A 6,000-nucleotide genomic window follows, 5' to 3' on the forward strand; every position below is an offset into this window, starting at 1 on the left:
AATCAGCTTTAGATGTCCCTAACCAAAAGTTTTGAAAAGTTGGTACACTAATTAATAAACATCCCTAACAAAATTAGAGTTTAATGCACACTAGTGCACTTCACAAATCACAAGTGCAAGGTGTCTGGTACGCATAAGGGGTAACTACAAATGTTGTAATAAGTATTCGTTAGAAGAATTTAATTTTTAATCAAAGCCTTCTGCATTGTATTTATTGAATTTAATGAGTATAAAGTTTTCGTGAATGTAATATTTGACATTATAAAAGAGTCATAGGCTCAACATCCGTTTGTATCCTTGCTAGAAGGAAAAAACAAAAAAAGATAGGTTGACAAACGAATTTCATAAATTTTCTCTCACAACCCCAACATGACAGCTGATTTTTGTTTTCTGATGAATTTTCCCACTTGCTGATGTTGCTTAGGGGTGTGGTGAGAGTGTCACCTTGGGTTTGTCAAAAAAAGTTTGTGAGATTCGTTTGTCAGTGTAGTATTACTAAAAAAAAAAAAAAAAAATTATATGAGATCCATAAGGAAGCTTCATCAATTAACTAAACATAATGCATGATGAAAATATGATAGAATCTTTTGCTCAAAGCCAAAGCTAGCAAGTCAATAATAGGTAAAAGGAAAAAAAAAAAAATTAACATGATAATTGTGCATACCTAAAAGAAAAGACTAAGAGGCAGAAAAATCATGGATAAATCTTTCTACCTGACATCAGAGGCGGATGCTACTCTAGTGACCCACCCTCAAATTTAAAAACAAAAAATATATATTAATATGTATATTTTTTGGATTTTGGCCCACCCTAACAAAAATATTAATAGACAAAAATATTAACGTGCAATTAATTTTTATTTTGGCCCACCCTAATAGAAATTTCTGGATCCGCCCCTGCCTAACATTCTTTAATCTTAAGGTATTTGAGAAGTTAGTGTCAGCCGAATCGAATCAAAGAAGCTATCAATTGTTTATAAATTAATGTCAACTTTTCCTCTATATTAAATACATTATTAAAACACTTAATTTATCTATTCTTGAGAAAAATTATCATGGTTGATCATAAAATTCTAGACTTTATACTCTTCTTTTCCAAAAGAATAAAAAAGATAACATTTGTCTGGTAAGAGCACAATATATGATTGTTCATTAGATATATTAATCATAAGTATTCCTTGATTAAAGATTTTAAGAGACAAGAAATCGATTTTGCAAGAATTATCATGTTCCATTAAAAAAACAAAAGACTAGAAAGTCTTTAGCAATTTTTTTTTTTTTTTTTTTTTTGCTTTATCAACGTTAGAATTCTAGATAGAAAGGCAAAGAATTCTAGAGAGAAAGGCAAAGAATGAAATTGCATATTCAAATTTGTGGTTTCCAATGTACAAGAGCCCCCATTTATACATTACAATACATGCTAGAATCATGTTAATGAGTTATGCTAATGGCCAAAATCAAGCTTTTGCTTGATTTTGGCTAATAGCCCCCCTCAAGCTCAAGGTGGTAATGCAAATTCTAGCTTGGGATTGGAAACTAACTCCGTGGATTGTCCGAGGTGATGAGCATTGTGAAGACATCGACAAGTTGATCAATGGAGCGAACACATAACAACTTAATAGTGCCTTGTGCAATGTGGTGGCGAATGAAGTGACAGTCAATCTCAATATGTTTAGTGTGTTCATGGAAGACATCGTTATGAGCAATATGTATGGCACTCTGATTGTCACAATGAATAGGAATGACAGAGGAATGAGCAAAACCCATATCTTTTAGGAGCCATCGGAGTCAAAGCAGTTTAGTAGTGGTATCAACTAAAGGCACGGTATTCGGCTTTTGTGCTAGATCGAGCTATAACTGATTGTTTCTTACTTCACTTGGATATGAGTGAGTCACCAAGGAAAAAACAATACCCAGTGGTGGAGCGTCGATCAATAGGATCCTTTACCCAGTCAACATCAGAATAAACACACAACTGTAGTGAGGAGTGAGCAGAAAATGAAAGACCCATAAAGAGAGTGTCTTTGATGTATCGCAAAATCCATAGGATAGTAATATAATAGGCGGAGTGTGGAGCAGACATGAATTGACTAACAATATGAACAACATAAGCGATGGTGGGCCGAGTGATAGAGAGATAGACTAAACTACCCACTAACTGCCAGTATAGGGTTGGATTTGAAATGGGTGTGCCATTTATGGGAGTAAGGCGAGCATTTGATTCTAGAGGAGTAGAGGCGACCTTCGCGTCAGTAATGCCAGCACGAGAGAGCAAGTCAAATTCATACTTTGCCTGGAAAAGAGAAATACCATCAAGAGTGGAAGAGACATCGAGTCCCAAAAAGTAAGTAAGGGAACCAAGTTATTTCATCTCAAAGTGTTGGCTAAGGGAGCTTTTTAAGCTTGGTGATGTCTGATAGATTGCCACTAGTGATAATCATATCATCCACATAGAGCAAAAGAAGAATAAGGCCCTGGTCAGTTTTATGAATAAATAAGGCAGACTTCGGGGACTTGAAGAAAATCCAAAGGAGTTCATAGTTATACTGAACTTTGCATACCAGGCCCGAGGCGATTGTTTGAGCCCATATAAGGCCTGACGCAATCTACACACTTTGTTGGGTAGATGTTCATAACTAGGTGGTGGTTACACATAGACTTCTTCCTTAAGCTCACCATTTTTGACATCCATCTGAAATAAATGTCATTTCTGAACTGTAACAATTGCCAATAAGCTTTGAACTAAAGTGAGACGTGCAACAGGAGAAAATGTCTCTTCATAATCGATTCCATACTCTTGAGTAGAACCCCTGGCCACTAGACGTGCTTTGTAATGTTCCATAAACCCATTTGAAAGAGTATGATCTTGTAGACCCATTTACAACCCACAAGAGTTTTATTTGGCGGATGAACTATCAACTCCCATGTCCTCGTCTTCTCTAGAGCTTTGATCTCTTCGTCCATTGCTTGCCGCCAAAGAGGGTTAGAGCGAGCCTCGTGATAAGTGTGAGGCTCATGCAAGGAGACTATAGCTGAGAAACAATAAAAATCAATAAGACGCGAAAAGCGTTCTCTTACACGAGTAGAGCGATGAAGAGCCAAAATATGTGACTCATCAAGGAGATCATAATGTGCCATAGGTGCAAAATCCTCAGAAGGTGTAAAATCATCAGGAGCAGACATAAGGGGAATGACATGGTCAAGCTTAGAAAAGGTCTCTACATTCGATGGAAATAATTTTTTGCAAAAGAGTGAGTAATATGGGAAGAAAGAGAAGAGATATGAAATTTTGACAAAGAAGAGAACATGATATGTTCCCAGAATAATACATAACGGGAGACATGTAAGCATTGGGAGATAGGATTCTAACATCGATATCCCTTATGTTCTATACCATATCCCTAGAAACAACACAAATGTGCTCGCAATTCAAGTTTGGACTACTCACGAGGCTACAAAAGAACGAAACAAACAAACCCAAACACTTTTAAGATATTGTAGTTGGAAGAACAGCCAAGAAGACGCTTATAAAGAGTTTGATTATTTATGACAGTAGAAGGCATGCGATTGATGAGAAAGACAGTAGTGAGGGCAGCCTTTCCCTAGAAAGATTCAGGACAAGAAGATGATAGAAGCATGGCCCAAGTAGAATCCAAGATATACCGAAGTTTGCGTTCAGGTTGACCATTCTGTTGAGAGGTTCCAGGACAAGATCAGTGAATGATGGTTCCATTGGCAAGAAGAAAGTCATTCAAAGTAGAATCACAATACTCCATGGCATTATCAATACGGAGCATTTTTGTTTTCTTGGAATATTGCATTAGTACATGGTCACAAAGTTTTTGTAAGCTTGAGAGACTTCAAACCTGTTTTTCAAGAGATATATCAAAGTAAAACGAGAAAAATCATATATAAAAATGATGAAGTATCGTGAACCTCCATAATACGGGTTGGTGTAAGACCCTAAACATCAATGTGAATCAAATCAAAGGGAGCGTAAGAAACAGAATCACTACTACTAAAAGGCAAAACAGGTTGTTTAGACAAATGACATGACACATAATCAAATGTTTCAAGTTTATTAGAACCAAGATGACCACTGGAAACAAATGAACGTAATTTATTCAGAGAAATGTGACCTAAATGAAGATGCCATAAGTTAGAAGTGGATAAGGTAGGTGTGGCTGACAAGGAAGGAGATGTTTTAGAAGGTGGAAGCTGGAGGGAGGTGAGCTCAAACAAGCATCCAATTTTACACCCTATCCCAAGAATCTGACTTATCTGAGAATCCTACACATGACAACCATGAGAAGAAAAGGTAATGTCAAGACTGAGTTCACGTAGTTAATCGATAGAAACAAGATTATATGTGAGTTTTGGAATGAGAAAAGTATCAGGTAGAGACATTGTTGGAGTAGAGACTGTTCCCATATGACTAACATGCATATGAGAACCATCTACAATATGAATGACATGTGTATTTGAATTAAGAGATGTATCAAATAGGATAGATGAATCAGGAGTCATATAATTACAACAGGCAGAATCAATATGCCACGGAATAGTACCTAAAGTGGTGGACAAGGTAGTGTGAGGACTAGAAGAATCAGACAAAATCTATTTAAGGAAAGACTATATATCATGAAAGGTAGGCTGTGATGAAGCTAAGGATGTCTCAGTGATAACAGCAGCAACGTGTGAAGACGATATGGATTTTCCAAGTTGAGGACAACGAAACTTGGTGTGACCATTTATTATTTTTATTTTTATTTTTTTGCATTAATTGCATTGAATGCTTGGGAAATAAAGAATGAGATGTCCATTCTGGTGATTGTATTTGTAAACAAGTGAATCAGACTACTTGGTAGGACTAGCCTAAGACATAGTTGATATAAGAAGTTGGAATTACTCAAAATAGCTTATGTTGGAAATTGGAATAAGGCAAAACAGAGTTAGTGCTGACAAGAAAAGTCAATAATGGCGTGGCAAACATCAACGATGAAGTGGTAAAAAGTTAATGGTGATGTGGCAAAAATGTTGTTGAAGTGGCGTTGCTGACTTAGCAAGAAGTTGTTGATGTGTCAATGATGACCTGGCAAATAAGCGACTGACACTGTAGGGTCAATGCTCACGTGGCAATGCTGACAAGGCAAGGTGCATATGGATGCGTGTAGAAGCGTGGCAAAGGTAGAGGATCGTAATGGCAAAGGTAAAGGTCCTAAATGGTGTAGAGCAGTAACCCAAGATAGTAGTAACTGCTACATTGGTATGATTTAATATGCACTAGGAAAATTCCTAGGATATTGGAGGGGTCGAAAACGGTCCCACTGAAAACTTAGCTTTCTTAGACTATTATCGTCTTGGTGACAAAATTGTCCTAAACATGCATATAACCATAGAAATAGCAACTCAGTGTCCTAAACCTAAGCTTTGATACCATTTTAGAATTCTAGAGAGAAAGGCAAAGAATGAAATTGTATATTCAAGTGTGTGGTTTCCAATGTACAATAGCCCTCTATTTATACATTACAATACATGCTAGAATCATGCTAATGAGTTATGCTAATGGCTAAAATCAAGCTTTATTTGATTCAAGCCATTGATCAAGTTTTGCTTGATTTTGGCTAGCAATCAAATTCTTAGATGGAGGATTATTGTTCTGATTTAAGAAAAAAAAAAAAAAACATATACTTAAAGCATGTATTGCGATTTTAGTGTTTTTAATTTTTTTCATCTATCCTTATTTATTGTGACGTGCTTATCATCATTGCCACTTGTTTTATCTTGTGAATTTTGCAGGTATTTATTATTTAAAACATGTATAAACATGTGTGTCTAGAAGAAGATTGACCACGTAGATTTGTTTTCTTGTCGTTGCTATTAGTTTATGAAAGAAATGTAACATCGTTGCATGGAAATTTTGACTTTTTTAAAAGCTATAATACAATTTCTATAAGAAGCTGAATTTTAAGAAGAGTATGCAGCGCTTGTTTTCATTCAT

The sequence above is a fragment of the Pistacia vera genome, unplaced genomic scaffold (genome assembly GCF_008641045.1).
Source record: "Pistacia vera cultivar Batoury unplaced genomic scaffold, PisVer_v2 Contig377, whole genome shotgun sequence".
Classification (NCBI taxonomy): domain Eukaryota; kingdom Viridiplantae; phylum Streptophyta; class Magnoliopsida; order Sapindales; family Anacardiaceae; genus Pistacia; species Pistacia vera.